This window comes from Lepidochelys olivacea (genome assembly GCF_965140295.1).
Source record: "Lepidochelys olivacea isolate rLepOli2 genome assembly, chromosome: 14".
NCBI lineage: Eukaryota > Metazoa > Chordata > Testudines > Cheloniidae > Lepidochelys > Lepidochelys olivacea.
In genome coordinates this window covers 34,236,829-34,259,833 of record NC_140424.1, presented here as the reverse complement: position 1 = coordinate 34,259,833, position 23,005 = coordinate 34,236,829, and the positions used below count along the sequence as shown (strand labels likewise).

The following is a 23,005-nucleotide window of genomic DNA, read 5'->3' as shown; positions in this document are numbered from 1 at the left end:
GGGGGCCATTTAGGGATATGGGGCAAAAATTGGGGATTGGTCCTGCTTTGAGCAGGGGGTTGGACTAGATGAGCTCCTGAGGTCCCTTCCAACCCTAATATTCTATGATTCAGACTTTTCTCAAAGAGTCTTCCCCTTCTAACAGACTTCATCGCTGCTAGGGCCACAACAGCATGGTCTCATGGTTCAGGCACTGGTGTGGGCCTTGAAAGACTTTGGTCCTATTGCCCACCCAGTCACTCTCCTGCTGGGTGACCTTAGGCAATTAATTTCCCCACTCTGACCCTCCATTTCCCATCCCACTCTGCATTTTTCTTCTCAGATTAGCCTATACATTAGAATAGCCCTGCTCAGAGCCGGGATTGTCCCTCACACTGTTTTGTGCAGGTTCCAGCAAAATCAAGGTCAAATCTCATCTGGGGTCTGTAGTGGCTACTGGGATGCCAATAACAACAATGATGATAAATGCTAAGATACAAATCAGCAATGACAACATCAGCTTTTTAACTTGATATTCTCCAGTCTGAAGGCAACAGTCTCACATAGACAGGCCTGCAGGTGATTTAAACCTCACTAATCATTTAACAGCTTCTGTTCCATAGAGAGTTCCCTTAGTTCACCAGTGGGAGCTGGGTTTGAAAAGGATTCTGCTTCTCAGGTAAAACTTTCCCCCATTAGAAATTTTTCAAGTCTTAATTGTTTGCCCTTCCTGCCACCCAGCTGTCTCATTTATTGTTGATAGCATCTCCCATACAATGAAGGCCTTACAGAGTTGAACAATGCAGTCACACTTCTGACAGGCAACTTCCACCTGTCATAAAAATCCAAAGCTGTTACTCATTGAACTTGACAGCAATTCCCTACCTTGTACTCCTGGTTATCCTCCTTTATGGGAACCACAGTGTGAGCTCGGTGAGTCCGGGACAGATGGCAAACCACCCAGATGGGGGTTTAAATAGGGGTCTAGAACACATGAGTTATGAGGAGAGGCTGAGGGAGCTGGGATTGTTTAGCCTGCAGAAGAGAAGAATGAGGGGGGATTTGATAGCTGCTTTCAACTACCTGAAAGGGGGTTCCAAAGAGGATGGCTCTAGACTGTTCTCAATGGTAGCAGATGACAGAATGAGGAGTAATGGTCTCCAGTTGCAGTGGGGGAGGTTTAGATTGGATATTAGGAAAAACTTTTTCACTAAGAGGGTGGTGAAACACTGGAATGCGTTACCTAGGGAGGTGGTAGAATCTCCTTCCTTAGAGGTTTTTAAGGTCAGGCTTGACAAAGCCCTGGCTGGGATGATTTAACTGGGAATTGGTCCTGCTTCGAGCAGGGGGTTGGACTAGATGACCTTCTGGGGTCCCTTCCAACCCTGATATTCTATGATTCTATGATCCTCTTCACAGAACAGTGTCAGAGCCTTCTGGCGTTCCACACACACTCCTGATCCCTTCGCTGCCTGGAAACTCAGCCATTTGGCTATTTCTAGGACATTCGTCAGCTGCCTGTTTGGCCTGAGGTTTCTCTGTTGCACAGCTTGTCTGCACTTAGGGCAGGTGATGCCTGTGTCTGATTCTCCCCAGCACTGGCTGATGCAGGCTCGGCAGAAATTATGCCCACACTCCAGAGTGACAGGTTCTGTGAAATACTCCAGACAGATGGGACAAGTAGCTTCATCCTGGAGACTTTCCACAAAGCTCCCTGCAGCCATGGCTCCCTCTGGACAGTGTAACAGGGTAAGGTTCACTTTCCCGAGCTCAGAAACAAGCCCCACCTGTAGCAGCACCTGGGTGTTTCCCTTCCTGGAACTGACTCCTGCTATTTGCTGAGCTGGAACGAGCCCCCTGGTAACATTATAACCCTGGAGGCTCTTGTGAAAACAATACCACTAGGCTAGGCTGTGGTCCTGCAACCAGCCCCCTCTTCCTGGCAGCCAGGTCCAGGCAGTGAGACAGGAGGTGAGCCACCACTTCCCCAGCCAGGCTCTGTACACAAAGGCAGCAAACCAGAGTAGCCACCCTCAAACGTGAGAAGCATCTCTGTCCTGCCCCCTCTGCTCCACATTTGGGCCTGGCTGCCAGGGAGAGAGGCTGAGTGAGCCAGAAAAATGCCAGGGGGAGGTGCAGCAGGAGAAGGAAAGGTCTCCCACACCCAGTCAGTAACTTTGGCAGGGAGAGCATGGCAGCACTGGGCTAAGGGTGGGAGGGTTGCTGGGGAAGACACTGGGGAAAGGTTCCCTCTGCTCAGCCTGAGTTAGGGTCATTGCCCGCTGTGAGAGGTTGTCACTCCCCGGGGTGTAGTCTGGGAGTGGTTGGAACTGCTGTGCCTCCTAACAATTCAGCTGAGTTGTCCTTTCTCACACTGCTCTACTGGTGATACACAGCCAGCCGCTCCAGGCCCTGTTATCACCCAACATGACAGCAGGTGACGCCACACACCTAACTGAGTTACCTCAGTGCTTTAACTAAGCCACTCAAGGACAAACAGGAGATAACCTCCATTTTCCCAGCTCCCCAGCCTTGCACCCCTATTGGAGTATGAGTCCAGAATTATACCATCTTGCACTGCACAGGATGTGTACAATGCAAGCTCATTAATTAATTCTCTCCCCCCTCGATGTGGGGAAGATGTGCAACAGCCTTTGTTTACCAAGCAGAGATTTTCCCAAACACCTCACTTAAAGACACACTAGTAAAGGTTTAACATCCCTGTGGTGGGGAAAACACTACAGCAGCCCAACACCATAGCATTTAATTTCAGAAAGGGGAACTACACAAAAATGAGGAGGTTAGTGAAACAGAAATTAAAAGGTACAGCGCCAAAAGTGAAATCCCTGCAACCTGCATGGAAACATTTTAAAGACACCATAATGGAGGCTCAACTTAAATGTATACCCCAAATTAAAAAACATAGTAAGAGAACCAGAAAAGTGTCACTTGTGGCTAAACAACAAAGTAAAAGAAGCAGTGAAAGGCAAAAAGGCATCCTTTAAAAAGTGGAAGTTAAATCCTAATGAGGAGAATAGAAAAGAGCATAAACTCTGACAAACGAAGCATAAAAACATAATTAGAAAGGCCAAAAAAGAATTTGAAGAACAGCCAGCCAAAGAGTCAAAAACTAAGAGCAAAAAAATTTTTAAGGACATCCGAAGCAGGAAACCTGCTAAACAACCAGTGGGGCCATTGGGCAATCAAGATGCTAAAGGAGCACTCAAGGATGATGAGGCCATTGCGGAGAAACTAAATGAATTCTTTGCATCAGTCTTCATGGCTGAGAATGTGAGGGGGATTCCCAAACCAGAGCCATACTTTTTAGGGGTCTAAATTAGCTGTTACCACTCAAGAAATAATTCTTGGAGTCATTGTGGATAGTTCTCTGAAAACATCCACTCAATGTGCAGTGGCAGTCAAAAAATCAAACAGAATGTTGGGAATCATTAAGAAAGGGATAGATAAAAAGACACAAAATATCATATTGCCTCTATATAAATCCATGGTATGCCCATATCTTGAATACTGTGCGCAGATGTGGTCGCCCCATCTCAAAAAAGATATATTGGAATTGGAAAAGCTTCAGAAAATGGCAATAAACATGACTAGGGGTATGGAACAGCTTCCATATGAGGAGAAATTAATAAGACTGGGACTTTTCAGCTTGGGAAAGAGACAATTAAGGGGGATACAATAGAGGTCTATAAAATCAGGACTGGTGTGGAGAAAGTAAATAAGGACTTTATTCCATGGATTCACCAAGGGAAGGTCATGCCTGACTAATCTAATTGCCTTCTATGATGAGATTACTGGTTCTGTGGATGAAGGGAAAGCAGTGGATGTATTGTTGCTTGACTTTAGCAAAGCTTTTGACACAGTCTCCCACGGTATTCTTGTCAGCAAGTTAAAGAAGTACGGGCTGGATGAATGCAGTATAAGGTGGGTAGAAAGTTGGCTAGATTGTCGGGCTCAACGGGTGGTGATCAATGGCTCCATGTCTAGTTGGCAGCCGGTGTCAAGTGGAGTGCCCCAGGGGTCGGTCCGGGGGCCGGTTTTGTTCAATATCTTCATAAATGATCAGGAGGATGGTGTGGATTGCACTCTCAGCAAATTTGCGGATGATACTAAACTAGGAGGAGTGGTAGATACCCTGGAGGGCAGGGATAGGATACAGAGGGACCTAGACAAATTGGAGGATTGGGCCAAAAGAAATCTGATGAGGTTCAATAAGGATAAGTGCAGGGTCCTGCACTTAGGACGGAAGAACCCAATGCACCGCTACAGACTAGGGACCGAATGGCTAGGCAGCAGTTCTGCGGAAAAGGACCTAGGGGTGACAGTGGACGAGAAGCTGGATATGAGTCAGCAGTGTGCCCTTGTTGCCAAGAAGGCCAATGGCATTTTGGGATGTATAAGTAGGGGCATAGCGAGCAGATCGAGGGACGTGATTGTCCCCCTCTATTCGACATTGGTGAGGGCTCATCTGGAGTACTGTGTCCAGTTTTGAGCCCCACACTACAAGAAGGATGTGGATAAATTGGAAAGAGTCCAGCGAAGGGCAACAAAAATTATTAGGGGTCTGGAACACATGAGTTATGAGGAGAGGCTGAGGGAACTGGGATTGTTTAGTCTGCGGAAGAGAAGAATGAGGGGGGATTTGATAGCTGCTTTCAACTACTTGAGAGGTGGTTCCAGAGAGGATGGTTCTAGACTATTCTTAGTGGTGGAAGAGGACAGGACAAGGAGTAATGGTCTCAAATTGCAGTGGGGGAGGTTTAGGTTGGATATTAGGAAAAACTTTTTCACTAAGAGGGTGGTGAAACACTGGAATGCGTTGGCTAGGGAGGTGGTGGAATCTCCTTCCTTAGAAGTTTTTAAGGTCAGGCTTGACAAAGCCCTGGCTGGGATGATTTAATTGGGGATGGGTCCTGCTTTTGAGCAGGGGTGTTAGGGGGCTTACTCCTTCACCCACTTACTTCCCTGGTCCTTCTCGCATGAACAGAGAGCAACAATACCCGAAGTCCAAAGGTGCAAACAATTCAAAGTTTATTGGGGTGAACTTCCAGCAAGCATGATTCCAGTTTCCTTCCTTAGTATCCTCCTTCCCAACTCTGACACCACAGAGCCTTACACCTGTGTCCCTGTTCCCATTCCTACCCTTAGCCAAACATGATTCCAACTTCCTTACTCCCATTCCCTGTTCCCATTTCCCCCTTTAGCAAAACATGATTCCAATTTTCTTACCCCCATTCCCTATTCCCATCCCCCTTAGCCACATGCCCATGCCCACGTCCACCCCCACCCACTCACTTCCTCATTGACTACAGATTATATAGTAAAACTTGAGTTCTGCTTAGCTATACCTTAACCAATCATTTTCCTGAAATTTAACTAACCAATCCTAACATATTGTAACATGATTATATAACCAATTATATCCCACCACCTTAATTAGTTTACACCCAGCAAAATTAATTATACAGAAGACAGGAACAATCACAGAACCAGACAGAGATTATACAGACAAACAATAGCAAAGTTGAAACTATAATGACAAGACAATACAGAAGTGAGGGTTTCACATCCCAGCTATTGATAAGTGAGTTCTTGCCAGACAGGATGCTATCAAACTAAGTTTCCTTTTACATTTTCTAGGCACTTCCCTTTCTCTGGAGGTGATAGGAATACAATCCTGTCCTGATAGTGCCTAACAGCCCAATAGCACCTTATTTCAATGTGACTAGTTTGGAATGTGAGGATGTGACTGTTCGCTTCTCAGCTTATGGCTGCCTCTGCTGCTTAGCCAAAGGCCTGAGCCTAAGCACAGGGCCACAAACTGTCACAGTAAGAGAAGGCCCTTACACCGGCAGACAGTGATTTCTTTCTTTTATACCTCTAGAACTAGCCAAGCGATAAGAATACACCTAAATTCTTAAAGTACAGGCCTTTGCAGACAGGCCTGAATATCTATATCCTAACACTCCACCCCTTTTTTTTCTTTTTCTTTTGGGATCCTCCTGCCCAGGTATCCCTGGAAAAGCATAGGACATATGGCGACACATTTCCTGATAGGGCATGGCATCAAGATGGAAGGTGTTGTTACGAATTACACCTGGTAGGACACACACACAAGTGCTACAAATTACACCTGGTAGGACACACACACAAGTGCTACGAATTACACCTGGTAGGACACGCACACAAGTGCTACGAATTACACCTGGTAGGACACGCACACAAGTGCTACGAATTACACCTGGTAGGACACGCACACAAGTGCAACGAATTACACCTGGTAGGACACGCACACAAGTGCTACGAATTACACCTGGTAGGACACGCACACAAATGCTGCGAATTATACCTGATAGGACACGCACACCAGTGCTGCGAATTATACCTGATAGGTCACGCACAGTTCGAATCTAGGCTGAGGCACAGAAACAAAGTCCACAACTGCAGAGTTCCCAAAAGACACTAAGTTTATTACGCTCGAGCGTGGTGCCCCCCTGCTAGCCAGGAGGGGACCCTGAATGCAGATTATACAAAGGTTATATACTTTTTAGCAAAGCATGTTGCCCTCGTGCATCGGAAACCTTAGCCAATAAACAAACCCTTGTCTTATCTACCACCTATCCCTGCTTGGTGCATTCCTCGTGCTATACCAGTATGTTAATTACACAGCATGGTCCTAAAGCCATGCATCAGTAACTTTTATTATCAGGATGGGAGGCCTCACATCAAGGCCAAGAGACAGGGAGTTAGAGACTGACAAAAAACAGATACTGGGAGTCAAGGCAGGCTGGAGACAAGGAGGAGGATTTTCACAGGGATTCAATATCTAAGGATTACTCCTCCTGGTGTATGATGTGCTGGCATTTAAACAATGGTGGGCCCCAAACCAAAATGGAGTCACATGTGCTAACTTTTCCTTAACAGTGTCGATATTCCATTTGTCCCACTGCCCCTTGTGTAGTATAGTGCCCTGCACCTTCTCTCATACGGGCATACCACACCTATTCCAATTAGTGTTCCAGACTTCCCATTAGAGTGGGCCTGAGAAGGTTGGGTCCGGGTTGTCTAGTACACTGCAGGGTTTGGAGGGCTTATTACATTACTTATACGTTATCTCCCTATGCAACGTAACACAAGTACAGTTAACAATTCAAAATCCACAGCAACACTGAGTCCTGACCACTGCAGTATGGTCCAACATCCGAGACACCCCCAAAACACTGCCTCTCCTCCTTCAACGGGGTCACGATCTTATGTGTCCAGTTGCTGGCAGTTGCAACAAGCTGCCCCTGCAGGTTTTGCTTGCTTTTGTCCATATCATAAGTCCATTGAATGTTCACAGAGAAATGGGATATTGTCCAAACCAGCTTGACCACTTGGTATGGAATCAGGCAGTAGGCACTGGCTTATTTACAGCAATAAGATTCACAGATCCATTCGTGCACCAAAGTCCATATAGCAGAATGTAGATGTGTGTAGTTTGGTTATGAGCTGGTGTAATTGTGCCCCCAGTAATATGTACATTCCCAGCAAAACACCTTATACACAGTACACCCAGTTGTCCACCCCTTGCATAGGCCATTGATCCTGCTCCTCTATAGACATAGGAGAGGGGCACATCCAAACATCTTCTATTGATTTACACTAGATGACCTCCTGAGGTCCCTTCCAACCCTGATATTCTATGATTCTATGATTCTAAGTGTTTACTTATTCTCATAACACAAGAACTAGGGGTCACCAAAAGAAATTAATAAGCAGCAGGTTTAAAACAAACAAAAAAAAGTATTTCGTCATACAACGCACAGTCAATCTGTGGAACTCTTTGCCAGAGGCTGTTGTGAAGGCCAAGACTATAACAGGGTTCAGAAAAGCACTAGATAAATTAATGGAGGATAGGTCCATCAATGGCTATTAGCCAGCATGGGCAGGGATGGTGTCCCTAGCCTATTTGCCAGAAGCTGGGAATGGGCGACAGGGCTTGATGATTACCTGTTCCATTCATTCCCTCTGGGGCACCTGGCATTGGTCACTGTCAGAATACAGGATACTTGGCTAGATGGACCTTTGGTCTGACCTAGTATGGCTATTCTTATGTTCTTATAAAACAAGTTTATTAACTACAGAAAGATAGATTTTAAGTGATTATACGTGATAGCAAACAGATCAAAACAGATTACCTAGCAAATAAACAAAATTGGAAACTAAGCCTAAATTACTCGAAAGATAGGATTTGAATTAGCAATATCTCCCCTTGTCTGATGATACAAGCAGGCTTGCACATTCTTAAGGCACAAGGAACATGTGCCTTGCAGCTTGGCTTCCCTTCCCCTGTTCCCAATCCTTTGTCTTCCAGAGCTTCTTTCAGGTGTTGAATTGTGGGGGAGCGAAGACAAATCATGATGTCACTCCCCACCTTATATAGTCTCTCCATATGGCAGAAACCTTTTGTTTCAAGCTAAGTTCCCAGCCCAGTTCACAGAAAAACACAGGTACCAAAATGGAATTTAGTGTCATGTGGTCTGGTCACATGGCCTTGCATGCCTTGCTGGGTCACAGGAACCATTACTCATAGACTGGCTGAAACATTCCCCAATGAAGACAAACCTTTTCCATGGTCCATTGTCTTTGCTGATGGGCTATTAGCACTTTCTAGCTTCTTCACTGTTATACCTGAGAGGCTAGTTGTGTGTGTTACCCAGAGTAAGCACAGTTGAAATACAGATACATAATTAATATTCATAACTTCAGATACAAAATGGTACATGCATACAAATAGAATAATCGTACTCAGCAAATCATAACTTTTCCATAGATCCCTCACATGACACACTTTGTACAAGATGTATCATAATTATGTCATAATCATATCATTATGATATCATTATGATGAATATGGGGTGCTGTGTCACACCTGCATTATGGGGTTTATCTCCTTTATGGATTGTCTGATGTGTATTAAGGTGTGATCTCAGAATGAATCGTTTCCCCCATTCGAGGCATTGATTGGGTTTCTCTTTATTGTGATTTGTCTGCTGGACTGTGGTTTCCTCAGGATCCTTGAATCCTCCCGCATATTTGAGAGATTCAGCCACCTTCTTCCTGGGGTGGTTTCCGAGCAGCCTCTCTGACGCATGCCAATTTCCACAGGTTTTTCCTTTTTCCAAGCACTGTGAGAAATTCCCTTCAGCTCTTCTCACAAAGGTCCCCTGTGGTTCCACTTTCCCAGGAACTTCCTGATGTTGATTCTGCTCCTCGTTCTCACTCACTCTCTCATCACCTGCTGGGAGACAGAGAGACAATTCAGGCAGGAGTAAATGTCTGTGCTGGGGAGGAAAAGGAATATCACAAAGGGAAAACCCAACACAATAAAGTTTCAAAGACTGAACAACTGTATTGTGCCTCCACATCCCATCCGAACACTCACAGGGAAGGAAACTCCTGCAGCTTACAGGACGATTGGAAAGCCATGAATGATATATATTGACTACAGCCCTGCATTGGGTGAGATGAGGCAGGACTGAGGCATTTGCTCACACCACGTTTTTGGGATTCTCAACATTTTCCCTCATTTGCCAGGTGGTTTCTCTGTCCATTTCACTGACTCCTTGTTGTACCAATAAAATGAAAACCAGCAGGATCTTATTAAAGGGAAAAGGCAAAATGCCACATTTATTGTAAATATAATAAAGAAATATAAAACTCACACTGTCCTATCGTTACTTATTCCTTACTTAATTATATATATATATTCATTCATTCATTCATTCATTCATTCATTCATACCAGTTCTGCATAGGGGTTTATAGTTACCAGCCTAGAGGTTGCTCGTGACAGGGTACTGGCCAGGTAACCTGTACACGAGAGTGGAGCGGAGTCTGTGTCAGATGCGCATCCGATGCTCCTGAAGGGTAGTGGCAGAACTGGAGACTCCAAGTTCTCAGCCCTTAGTGTCCATTTTTATAGGACTTTCTTCCTATGCCAGTCCGTGGAATTTGCTTTGTCATATCGTTAGTCATGACTGCTCCAGGACGGCTGTCAGGTGCTCATCAGCTTTCTTCATCCTTTGAATTGGTCGGGTGGATCCCAGTTTGCCCTCCGGTGGGGTTCTCTGGTTGTCTCCACCTGGCGTCTTCTTCGGCCAATCGATGTTAAATTCCTAGGCTGGCACTTCCCTGTTTATTCAAAACCCACCATTCATTCACATACATTCCTTACTTTAATAAAAAACACATTTCTTATTTCACCGAGTGTTGTTATTTTATTTGAGACTCCCTGTCTCTTGACATTCCTTCGGTATTGCCTTTCTTTTGTTATACAAAGGTGTTATTTATTTGAGACTCCCCGTTTTTTAACATTCCTGATCCAAACTATAGAAGGTGGGAGTCTCTATGTGACATTTCTATGAGCGCCAGCTCCAATTCGCGGTTCTTCATGGGTGTTACAAACAAGCATGTCAATCTCCATTACAAAGTGTCTGTTTGCAAAGTAGAGCCAATTGAACATAAAGTGAAGTTAGTTAAGAAGCATGTCAATCTCCATTACAATCAATGGAAAGAGAAAGCAGAGTCAATTAAGCCGTTTAGTCTTACAAGCGTCAATCTTAATAACAAGTGAGAAAGTATCAATTCAGGGTCAAATTGAGCAGTTTAGTCTTACAAGCGGCAATCTTAATAACAAGTGAGAAAGTATCAATTCAGAGCGCAATTGAGCAGTTTAGTTTTACAAGCGCCATAACAAGTGAGAGAAAGTATCAATTTAGAGAAAGCAAAGCCAATTGAGCAGTTTGCAAGGTACGGTTTGCAAGCTTTAATACAGGATTGTAAATCAATATTGCAGATTTACAATTATGTCAAATAGAAGAATTATAAATACAGATTTAATAAATATTATAAATCAATATTGCAGGTTTACAATTTCTTATGAAAATCAATATTGCAGGTTTACAATTATGTATTATAAATCAATATTGCAGGTTTACAATTTCTTATGAATAGAATCACAAATATTGGAATATGCCTACATCCTTACCTATGTGGGTACCTCTCAGAATCACCCTTTCCTGGAAGGCCAGGAGATCAGGTACCCATGGCTCTTCCCCTCATTCCAGCCGGGTGATTGGGTCAGGTTTGGGAATGGGAAATCCTGCTCAGGGACTGAAATGAGAAAAGATCAGGGTGCATGGAGGATTGGTAGAGTATTTGTCACAAAGGACATTCCATGAATTGAACCTATCCCCATACTGTGCTGGGGGAACATGGAATCCAAGAGGACGGGAACACGGTTGCTGAGCCCCCTGGGGAGAGACAGATGTCTGGAGAGGTGAGGGGAATTGTCATGCCCTCACTAGGAGTTTTCAGGACCTGTGCACACTGATGGCCTTGCTGACACACACCAGGTGTCAGCAATATCCCCTACCTGAGCTGGCTCCACCACAGCCATTTCCCTGCCCCATCCTCTGGAAGACTGGACAATCTGGAGGGAAACAATTGTTAATATTCAGCCTGTCAGAGAGAGAAAGGAAATTGGGGATGTTTCAGAAGGGGCTTTCGTCCATTTCACTCCCTGATTAGACCCAGCCAAGGTCAGTCTTCATCACACATATAGGGCTGTATGAATTTAATGTGCTCCCTTTCGGACTGCGAAATGCATCCACCACCTTCCAGACACTGGTAGATAACCTTCTGGCTGGATTTGGGGAATTTGCAGTCGCCTGCCTTGATGATGTAGCTATCTTCTCAGATTCATGGGCAGAACACCTGGTACATCTCCAAGCTGTCTTCCAGCGCATAAGGGAGGCAGGATTAACCGTTAAGGCCAAAAAATGTCAAATAGGCCTAAACAGGGTAACGTACCTTGGACACCAGGTGGGTCAAAGAACTATCAACCCCCTACAGGCTAAAGTAAATGCTATCCAAAATTCGCCTGTCCCTAAGTCAAAGAAGCAGGTCCAATGCTTCTTGGGCTTGGCCAGATATTACCGATGATTTGTACCACACTACAGCCAAATTGCCACCCCACTGACATACCTAACCAGGAAAAAACAGCCAAATGCAGTTCAGTGGACTGAGAAGTGTCAGAAAGCCTTTAACCAGCTTAAGGCGGCCCTTACGTCTGACCCTGTACTAAGGGCCCCGGACTTCAACCAACCATTCGTCATAACCACAGATGCGTCCAAGTGTGGTGTAGGAGCAGTTTTAATGCAGGAAGGACCAGATCAACAATTCCATCCTGTCGTGTTTCTCAGCAAAACACTTTCTGAGCGGGAAAGCCACTGGTCAGTCTCAGACAAAGAATGTTACGCCATCGGGTACGCTCTGGAGAAGCTACGCCCAGACATTTGGGGATGGCGGTTCCACCCGCAGACTGACCATGCTGCACTGAAGTGGCTTCACACAGTCAAAGAGAGGAACAAAAAACTTATCCAGTGGAGTTTAGATCTCCAAGACTTTGATTTGAAAATACAACACTTTTCAGGCACCTCTAACAAAGAGGCTGATGCACTCTCCTGGGAAGGTTTCCCAGAATCAGCCAGGTAAAAATGTCCCTGTATTCTAAGTCAGTGTAGTCCTTGAAATGTGAAAAATACAGTTTAGGTCTTTATGTGATTAGTAGTAAAATTAGAGGTGCATGTATCTTATTAATTCTGTTTCCTAAACCTCCAGGAAAAAATCCCAGACTGTGTGGACCCGACCTAAACCAGGCTGGCCAGCACCATCTGTGATTTGGTGGTGGTGGTGGTAGGGGGTGATAAATGAAAGGGGTGGGGGGAAGCTCCCTTTTATGGACACCCAGCCAGCCAGATAACATTTTTCTTAGTAGTTGTTCTCTACTTGCTTTTCCTGTAAAGGGTTAACAAAGTCTCCCTGCACAGGGAAAAGGAAGGGAGTGGGCACCTGACCAAAAGAGCCAATGGGAAGGCCAGAACTTTTTAAAATTGGAAAAAACTTCCCCTTTGTCTGTCTGTTGTTCTTCTCCGGAGAAGCAGAAACAGGGCTGGAACTATGCTGTAAAAGCTTTGGGCCAGGTATGAAAAAATTATCAGCTCATACCTAGAAACTACTCATCTGAAACCCCAGATATGTAAGTAGATCAGGAAATGTCTAGGAAGATGCAATTAGGTTTATCTCTTTTATTTCTTTATGGCTTGTGGACTCCTCTGTGCTAACCCCAGGTGCTTTTGTTTTGCTTGTAACCTTTAAGCTGGACCTCAAGAGAGCTATCTTGGTGCTTAATCCTTGTAATTGATTGTTTTTTTTTTAAATCTAGCAAAAAGCCTAAGTTCCAAATGTATTTTCTTTCTTTCTTTTTGTTTTTAATAAAATTTACCTTTTTTTAAGAACAGGATTGGATTTTTGTGTCCTAAAAGGTTTGTGCATGTGTTGTTTAATTAGCTGGTGGCAACAGCTAATTTCCTTTGTTTTCTTTCTCAGCTCTTCCCCAGGGGGCGGGGGTGAAAGGGGTTGAGGGTACCCTACAGGAAGGAATTCCCAAGTGCGCCTTCCTGGGTTCTCAAAGGGGTTTTTTGCACTTGGGTGGTGGCAGCATCGACCCATCCAAGGTCAGAGAAAAGCAGTGAACTTGGGAGCGTAATACAAGCCTGGAGCGGCCAGTATTAATTTTTATAATCCTTGTCGGCCTCCACCTTCTGCACTTGAACTGCTAGAGTGGGAATTTTAAACCCTCCCAGGAAAAGAGTCTCTGAAGCAAATGCTAGAAAAGAGTAGGATCAAAAGAGCCACTTTGGGGAATTCCCCTGACACTGTCCTTGAGGGCAGCGCATCCCTCCCGCAGTGACTCAGCAGAGACACGAACTGGCTTCTGCTCTCTGGTCCTCACTTTGTTCCCAGGACAGTCAATCTTCCCAGGGTGGGGCAGCAAATGGATCTAGGTAGGGTTGGGACCTGGGAATCTCTTTTTCCACTTATTGTTCCTGCTGCCCCTTTCAGTCTCCTTCCCTTTTCTCCCAGTGCTTTATCTGTAATGAAAGAGGTGCTGGGGCTCAAGCAATTTTTTTACTTTCATAACTGACATGGCAAGCCCAGAGGTGCTGGGGCTCAGCTCTGGCAAGCCCTGGCACACATTAAGCACTGCTTTCTCCCCTCTTGTACAAACTCACCAGCGGGTCCCTTAAAGGGGGCTTTTGTGCAGTCACTTTCCTGCTAGTCCCCAGCACTTTCCCCCAGGTCTGTCCCATCATCTGGAGTCTCAGCTCAGGAGTTGGAGTCAGCAGAGCCCAGGGCTGCCTCAGGGGTCTCATTCTAGCCACCAGAGAAAGTCCCCAGCTGGGCTGGGCACGGAGGAAGCTATAATGAAGGTCTTTCCCCAGCACAGACTTCACTGGGGGAGCAGCAGCTGCTCAGGTTCCCAGATCACATTGCAGGGAGCTGCATCTGCCCCAGGGAAACCAACTCCAGAGCTCTAATACCATGAGCAGAGAGAGACAAGGTGGGTGAGGTAAGAGCTTTTATTGGACCAACTTCTGCTGGTGAAAGAGATACGTGTATGAGCTACACAGAGATCTTCTTCAGGCCAGAGAGAGGCAGACACCAGCCTCTTCTCCCTAAGTAATACTGAGATCCTGCTGGTGGCAGCAGCTAATGACTGTGCCCCACTGGGCTCCCTGGGCAGCCGCAGGGACAGCCAGGCAGATACTGATCCCATTTGCCCATCTGGACCCACCCCCTGCTATTCTGGGGGTGACTCTGAGCCCTGAATCCTGCACAGAAATCCAAGAGGGACCCTGGTCCATCCTGTCACCGCAAACAGTCCCAGTCAAAAGCCAGAGCCCAGAAATCATGATTTTGGCCTAAGAAAATAATGCAATAGTGTGTCTGTTGGGGGGTGAGTTCTGTGGGGATATTCACCTTGTAGCTTTGGAGCCCTTAGGGGTTAGTCCTTTGCCACCCCTCACCCCCAACACTTTGACCGTTTCCAGTAAAAACAAAATCTCCCGTGGCTGCTGGGTGGGGAAGACCCCTCCCCCTCTTACTGCCCTGGCCTGTACCATGGACTGGGAGAGCTGCCATTGTGTCTCTCACCATCCCTCTACTTTATCACAAGCCTCTCTCCCCCTCCCCCAGCCAGTCTCTTCTGTCACTCTCTCTCCAGCCCCCTAGTGTCACCCCCCACTTTCTCCCCCTCTTCCCTTCTCACTGTCCCTCATTCACATTTTCTTTCTCTCCCAGCCCTGTTCCCACTCACCCCATGATTCTCCCCCTGCATCTTGATTCCCAGGAATTGCCTCATCCTCCCTCCAGCGCACCCACAGCCCCCCAGTCCCAACCCATGCCCCACATCCCTGTTCCCTCCCTCCTGCCCCCTCACACATCCCATTTCATGCCTCAATCCCCTCTGGCCCACACTCCCCCTGCCCCTTTTCAGCCCCCTTCCGGCTCCCACTCCCCAGGTGTCGTTGACCCAGCTGTCCCCACAGCGCAGTCTGGAAAAGGCTGCCAAGTCTCACAAAATAAAAAATCTGCACTGCCTTTTCCCAGCAAGCCCAAAGCAAGCCAATCCCATTTCGGAGGCACCGCCCAGTCCCACTCACCAAGCCCCAAACAAGCCACACACTTCAATGGCAAAACAAGCAACAGGCTTCTTAAAGAAAAGCAACCGGCTACTGAAAGAAATGAATGGGCAAGTACAAAGAAGCCATTATAGGCTTCCTAATAGAAGCCTCCCCACCCCACCCAAAGCCCCCAAACAAGCAGTTACATAACAAAGAAGCCAAAGGGAGCCCTTTGGCTCCCAGCAAATGAGATCAGCATCGACCTGACTGTCCCTGGGGGCTGCAGTGATCGCTGGGGTCACCCAGTCCAGCAGCAGGAAGTGAATCGCTCTCGCTGCAGTGACTCTGGGGCGCTGTGGGGGGGCCACGCTCCTTGCAAGATCCCCGAGCCCCGGCGGCTGCTGCTGGGGACCCCGGGGCCCTGGCTGCAGCCGGGAGAGGGGAATTTCCAGCAGTAAGATTCCCGCTGCTCCCAGGAGCCTCTCCCGGTGCAGAGACCCCAGCCTGGCCAGGACCCCCCATCCCGGGCTCCAGCCCCTGCTCCCGGGGAGGGCACCGCTTGGAGGGAAGGTAAGAGAGACCTGCCCATGCCCCCAGGGAGAGGTGCCCCCCCGGTGCCATCCTGGCTGCAGGGGGAGGGTTTGGCCCCAGGCTGCTCCCAGCGGAGCTGGCTGCGATTCCCTGCCCTGGGCCCAGGGAAGCTGCCGCCAACTCCCTTTGGCTCCGATGCTGATCTCATTTGCCCATCTGGTCTCACACTGGAACCGGAGAACTAGTTCAAACCGGGATTTCGTACTGGAACTGGAGCTGAACCTGAAGCATAATTTTGTTTTACTGATTGAACCTGCACTGAACTGAAAGAAAAAGTGTGTGTGTGTGTCCAGTTAAAATTAAGATTTCGCATTTTTTAAGCTCATCATTTAAAAAAAATTACGGTCATCTTATTTTCATTTTGAGAGATGAAAACAAAATACACAATGGGCTGGTGATTTTCCCACAATGGGAGCAATCAACTGTTTCAGAGCAACAGCCGTGTTAGTCTGTATTCGCAAAAAGAAAAGGAGGACTTGTGGCACCTTAGAGACTAACCAATTTATTTGAGCATGAGCTTTCGTGAGCTACAGCTCACTTCATCGGATGCATACCGTGGAAACTGCAGCAGACTTTATATACACACAGAGAATATGAAACAACACCTCCTCCCACCCCACTGTCCTGCTGGTAATAGCTTATCTAAAGTGATCATCAAGTTGGGCCATTTCCAGCACAAATCCAGGTTTTCTCACCCTCCACCCCCCCACACTCAAATTCACTCTCCTGCTGGTAATAGCCCATCCAAAGTGACAACTCTCTACACAATGTGCATGATAATCAAGTTGGGCCATTTCCTGCACAAATCCAGGTTCTCTCACCCCCCCTCCCAAAAACCACACACACAAACTCACTATCCTGCTTGTAATAGCTCATCCAAAGTGACCACTCTCCCTACAATGTGCATGCTAATCAAGTTGGGCCATTTCCAGCACAAATCCAGGTTTTCTCACCCTCCACCCCCCCCCCCTCCAAATTCACTCTCCTGCTGGTAATAGCCCATCCAAAGTGACAACTCTCTACACAATGTGCATGATAATCAAGTTGGGCCATTTCCTGCACAAATCCAGGTTCTCTCACCCCCCTCCCAAAAACCACACACACAAACTCACTCTCCTGCTGGTTATAGCTCATCCAAAGTGACCACTCTCCCTACAATGTGCATGGTAATCAAGGTGGGCCATGTCTAGCACAAATCCAGGCTGTCTCACCCCCCCCCCCATTTTTTTTTCCCCAGGGACACACACACACACACAAACTCAATCTCCTGCTGGCAATAGCTCATCCAAACTGAACCTGAACAGTAACAGATCTGTGGGCGGGCAGGGGGAAAGACGAGAAGGGGTGGCAAGCATGGAGTTGGGCAAAATTTCGTTTCACCAAAATGTGGGTGCAGATAGGCTTGAGTCAGAAGTCAGAAATAATTATGTCTTAGCATCAATGTCAGACATATTTGAATTTGAAAGATGAATTGGAACTTCTTATGAAGCTTGTGAAATCTCCAAAAGGGAAGCAACATCTGGACCAAGGAAAGCCCCAAAAGCCTGGGGCTAATTCTTTATTCGTTTGCAGATGAGCCACTTATCACTTCCCCCCCTGCTTGTTTGACCATTTCTAGGGGAAAAGATTCCCCCCTGCCCCTCTCCTACCCCAAGGGCTGAGGGAGCTGCTATTTTATCTCTCACCATCCCCCTCCCTTCTCCTACCCTCTGGCTCTCCCTTCTCCAGCTAGTCTCAGCTTGCTCTCATATTCTCCCTCGAGCCTCCCCACAGCCCCTCTCCACACATCCCACCCTTTCCTTCTCTTTATCCCGCCACTGAGAGTTTCCCTCTATTCCAGCTCTGTTCCCCTGAGCCCCAGAATTCTCCCCCACCCCCTGATTTCTGAGTAGTCCCTCAGCATATCTTCAGCAGCCCCACATCTCCATGGCCCCATCCTGCCTGTGCTTCCCTGTTCACCACCCTCCTGCCCCCTCACACATCGCTGTTAACCCCTCAGTGCCCTCTGGCTCTCAGAGCCCCCTGCCCCTCTTCACCCCCCTTCCGGCCAGCCCCACTCCCCTTCCCCTAGGACCCACCCCCTTCCCCTGCCGAAGCCCCCCTTTCCATGTCTGCCAGCCCCCCCAACCCAGAGCACAGGGAGGGCAGGCAGCATGTGCTCCCCAACCCCGCAGCACAGGGTGGGCAGGTAGTGCGTGCCCCCCCCCCAGGTCCCCAGCACAGGGTGGGTGGCATGCAACCACCACCACCACCACCCCCGGCCACCCCACGCACAGGACAGGCCACCTCAGCACCTCCGTTCCCCTCCCTCCCCCAAGCAGCAGGCGGCATGGCCTCAGTGCCTGAGGCCCCCCAGCACTGGGCAGCCCCAGCTACGCCAAGTCCTGGCCGCCCTAGCCCCCTCCCTAGCATGCTGCTTCCCTGAAGAGGAGTAGCCTGCCTGGGCTGGGGCCAAGAAGGAAGGGCAAGCAGGGCTTTGAGGAGGAGCATGGGCAGGGCCACACAAGGCTATTTGGGTAGGCACAGCCTTCCCCAGCCTATGCAATGCAACACCCATGCGGGTGTTGTCAAGGTTCCTTCCCCACTCTGAACTCTAGGGTACAGTTGTGGGGACCTGCATGAAAGACCCCCTAAGCTTATTCTTACCAGCTTAGGTTAAAAACTTCCCCAAGGTACAATCTTTGCCTTGTCCTTGAACACTATGATGCCACCACCAAGCATGTTAAACAAAGAACAGAGAAAGAGCCCACTTGCAGATGTCTTCCCCCCCAGATATCCCCCCAGGCCCTACACCCCCTTTCCTGGGGAAGGCTTGATAAAAGTCCTCACCAATTTGTACAGGTGAACACAGACCCAAACCCTTGGATCTTAAGAACAATGAAAAAGGAATCAGGTTCTTAAAAGAAGAATTTTTTAATTAAAGAAAAGGTAAAAGAATCACCTCTGTAAAATCAGAATGGTAAATACCTTACAGGTAATCAGATTCAAAACATAGAGAATCCCGCTGGGCAAAACCTTAAGTTACAGAAAGACACAAAAACAGGAATATACATTCCATTCAGCACAGCCTATTTTACCGGCCATTGAACAAAAGGAAATCTAATCCATTTCTAGCTAGATTACTTACTAACTTTTTACAGGAGTTCTGAGCTGCATTCCTGATCTGTTCCCCCCAAAAGCATCACACAGACAGACAGACCCTTTGTCCCCCCCCCCCCAGCTTTGAAAGTATCTTGTCTCCTCATTGGTCATGTGCTAGCAAGGTTATCTTAGCTTCTTAACCCTTTACAGGTGAAAGGGATTTGCCTCTGGCCAGGAGGGATTTTATAGTTCTGTATACAGAAGGATGGGTACCCTTGCCTTTATATTTATGACAGGTGTGATCTGACCTCATTGGTTTTATTGAGATCGTTACCATTTAAAACACTATTTCAGTTTATCAATTCATTCTGGCTATAAAATAGCAGCAGCATGTTCTCATCGCTTTTCCTTACGCTTCTTTAAGGAAATCGGTTTTTGTACCAAACTGATAAACACACTCTCCTCTTGCAGCATGTGCAGAGGTAGATAGAAGCTGGAAAGTGGCAGCAATTTCTACTCCTGTCATGTGGGGAGATTCGAGTCCTCTCTTAAAGAAACAGCCACAGTCCCACTGAGTTGGAAGTGTCTGTACCAGCAGTCTCCAGCTTTCAGGGTCCCAAGTTATCTGACTCCAGCAAAGATTTTGAAGTGCCCCTTCTTCCTGCTCTTCTTGTGGGCTATAATAAATTGAGTGATGAAAACACTAACCACCCAGCCAACAAACCTTTGTTAACAGAGTTAAGGTTTCCCAGTGACAGCTCAGGCCCTGCCACAATCTCAAGTTCATCAAAACGCTTTCTACTGAAAACCAGGAAATAGAGAGTTAAGGTCCATGCCAGTGCAACCTTCACCCTGCCCGCTGGAGTTGGGAATAGTCACTGAGAATTATCTGCATGCACCCCAGCTGCATTCAATGTGTTAGGTGTAGCTGTACTGAATGGTGAAGAAATCAGTTGGAGTAACTTAAGTGAGCTGTGTCAGGGATCCTTCCCCACTCTGAACTCTAGGGTACAGATGTGGGGACCCACACGAAAGACCCCCTAAGCTTATTTCTACCAGCTTAGGTTAAAACCTGGTACGCTGCCACCTCCCAGCGATTTAACAAAGAATCAGGGAAGAGACCACTTGGAGACGTCTTCCCCGAAAATATCCCCCCAAGCCCTACACACACCCTTTCCTGGGGAGGCTTGAGAATAACATCCTAACCAATTGGTTACAAAATGATCAAAGACCCAAACCCCTGGGTCTTGGAACAATGGAAACATCAGTCAGGTTCTTAAAAGAAGGATTTTATTAAATAAAAAAAAAGAAAGGTAAAAATCATCTCTGTAAAATCAGGATGGAAAGTACTTTACAGGGTATTCAGATTCAAAACACAGAGGATCCCCCTCTGGGCAAAACCTTAAAGTTACGGAAAACAGGAATAAACCTCCCTCTTAACGCAGGGAAAATTCACATAAAACAAAAGATAAACTAATCCGCCTTGCATGGCTTATCTATACTGGTTGCAATATTGGAGACTTGGATTAGGATGGGTTGGAGAAGATGGATTTCTGTCTGGCCTCTCTCAGTCCCAAGAGAGAACAACACATAAACTAAAAGCGCAAACAAAAGCCTTCCCCCAAGATTTGAAAGTATCTTGTCCCCTTATTGGTCCTTTGGGTCAGGTGCCAGCCAGGTTAGCTGAGCTTCTTAACCCTTTACAGGTAACAGGATGTTGCCTCTGGCCAGGAGGGATTTTATAGTATTGGAAACAGGAAGGTGGTTACCCTTCCCTTTATATTTATGACAAGCTGTGATTGTGATATGCGGAGAGCTGGGGATTAGTTTGAGGAGCGTCTCAGAGCTGTGACTGTGATGTGAGATCTGGGTTTGAAGCCCCCATGTCTGTTATCAAAGGACAGAGCTGCACATGTACCTTGAGGGATCCAGTATGCATCATTCCAGCACTGAGTTAGGGAGGTTCAGTCAGCAGCAGGACCCAGGGGATCTTCTTGCCATGGGGCTTGTCAGCAGGGTGGTGGGAGAGGAGAGCTGTCTGTGTGTTGAATGAGAAGTGAAAGTACAGTGTTGAATGCAATCTTGTGAGAAAGGGTTGTAAAAGGGCAGGAAGGATTATAAAATTCGACACACATGGGAACAGACTCAGTGTTTGAGCATAGAACAGACGTAGGTAGCTCCTGGCCAGTAAAGCTCACCAAAATCAAGTTGTACTTTAGCAAGAAGAAAGTGTTTGAGTCTGTGTTACAGTTGTCATGTGCCCTATTCCCTGAGTGCTCTGCACCATCTGCAAAGGCAGAGTGCCAGCGTGCAGGATGGGGGTTCTGGGTCATCCTGCAAAGAGGGCAGAGCTGAGGCTGTGTTGCCATTTACATTAACTCTTTATTTCCTGGTTTTCAGAAATTTTAGTTTTGATGAACTTGAACTTTTGATGTCAATGAGCAACCCGAACTCTCCTTTAACAAAGTTGTGGGTTTCTTTGTTTGCCTGGGGCTTTTGCTTGTTTGTTTGTTTTGCTATTTAATTTCCTAGTATTTTAAATGGAAAGAGACTTGTTGTAAGAGTTAATGATCACTTAGACATTTGTAGTTCTCATCTACATTTTACAGCTGATACAATACTGTGACAAGAAAATAACAGAAAGACCTACGGAGAATTTGGGGTTGACAGCCCACCCGTGCCAAGCCCCCCCCCCCCCAACTTCCTCTGCCACTTACCCCCATATCACCACTGACATTTCTTCAGACGAAACAATAAATAATTATAATTATAAAGAAACTTTGGTGGAGGTGAATGTTACCCACAGGTTTACATTTCAGTCTGAGATTTGTGTCCAGGGTGGATAGAATCTATGAATTTCATGAAATACTGTGTTTTTATTTCATTTTGTTGTCATTCTGTTTTGTGTTTTGGAACAAGCTGTATCTCAGGAATATCTTGATCCAATGACCCTAAATTTTAATCACTAACCCTACTCTGCTCTCCCATCTGGGTGAAATTAGTGAGTGAAATTTTAATCATGTGTAATGTATATAAAGAAACAAATACTAGCTAAAAGGCAGATAAGGTTACTCATGTGCAGTTTCCCACCACAGCCCCAATCTTTAAAAGCAAGGTGTGATAGAGCTTTCAATGGCCAGATGAACTAGTGGCTAGTTTGTTGCTCAAAGGGGATTTAGGGGGATCTGGGCCACACACCCCCTCCATCAGGTCCCAGCCCAGGGCCCTGTGTGGTTCAACCCCTAAACAGGGGAGATGAGTCTCTCTCTCCCTGTCGGGGGGGCGGGGGGGCCTTCAAAACCAGTTTCCTCAGGCTGCTTCCTTCTAAAGTCTCTTTAGTTTGGGGCACAGCCCCACTAGTCCAGTTGCCCCACAGTTGGGGCTTATCTGCAGGCTCCCCTTGGCTTACTTGCCTCCAGTGGCTGCGTTGGCTGGCAAGTCGCTACTCCGTCCCTTCAGGCAGGCAAACAGGGAGCTCCTGCCCCCTCACCAGTCATCCCCTGGCTGAACTGGCTCCCTTCTTTTCTCCTCCCTCCAGGCCTGGCATTGGCTGCAGGTATAACGGGGCAGGGCTAGCTGAACCCAAAGGTTTTCTTTGATCCCTGCTGTGACAGTCGGCACTTTCTCTTCTCCTTCATAGAAGGAAATATAGATTTAAAGAGAATACCTACCCCATTCCTGGCTACACACTTCTAAAATCATTCACTGGCAATAGGACACTGCCCCATCCCAGGTAAGTACCTTTGACAGAAGAGTTCTACACACGACACTGAGTGTGTTCATCTCACTCACAATGTAAAGCGAATTCTGACCTGAGCAAAAATG

At 46.9% G+C, this 23,005-nt stretch overlaps 1 long non-coding RNA gene across 1 annotated transcript; it reads right to left on the bottom strand.

The window, feature by feature from the left end:
* Positions 1-6,446: 6,446 nt before the first annotated feature.
* Positions 6,447-13,232, bottom strand: LOC311530665. The gene is made up of 2 exons (XR_014714052.1): positions 12,870-13,232; positions 6,447-8,519 (listed from the first exon to the last, which is right to left on the bottom strand). It is a non-coding gene; the product is annotated as an uncharacterized lncRNA (long non-coding RNA).
* Positions 13,233-23,005: the final 9,773 nt, after the last annotated feature.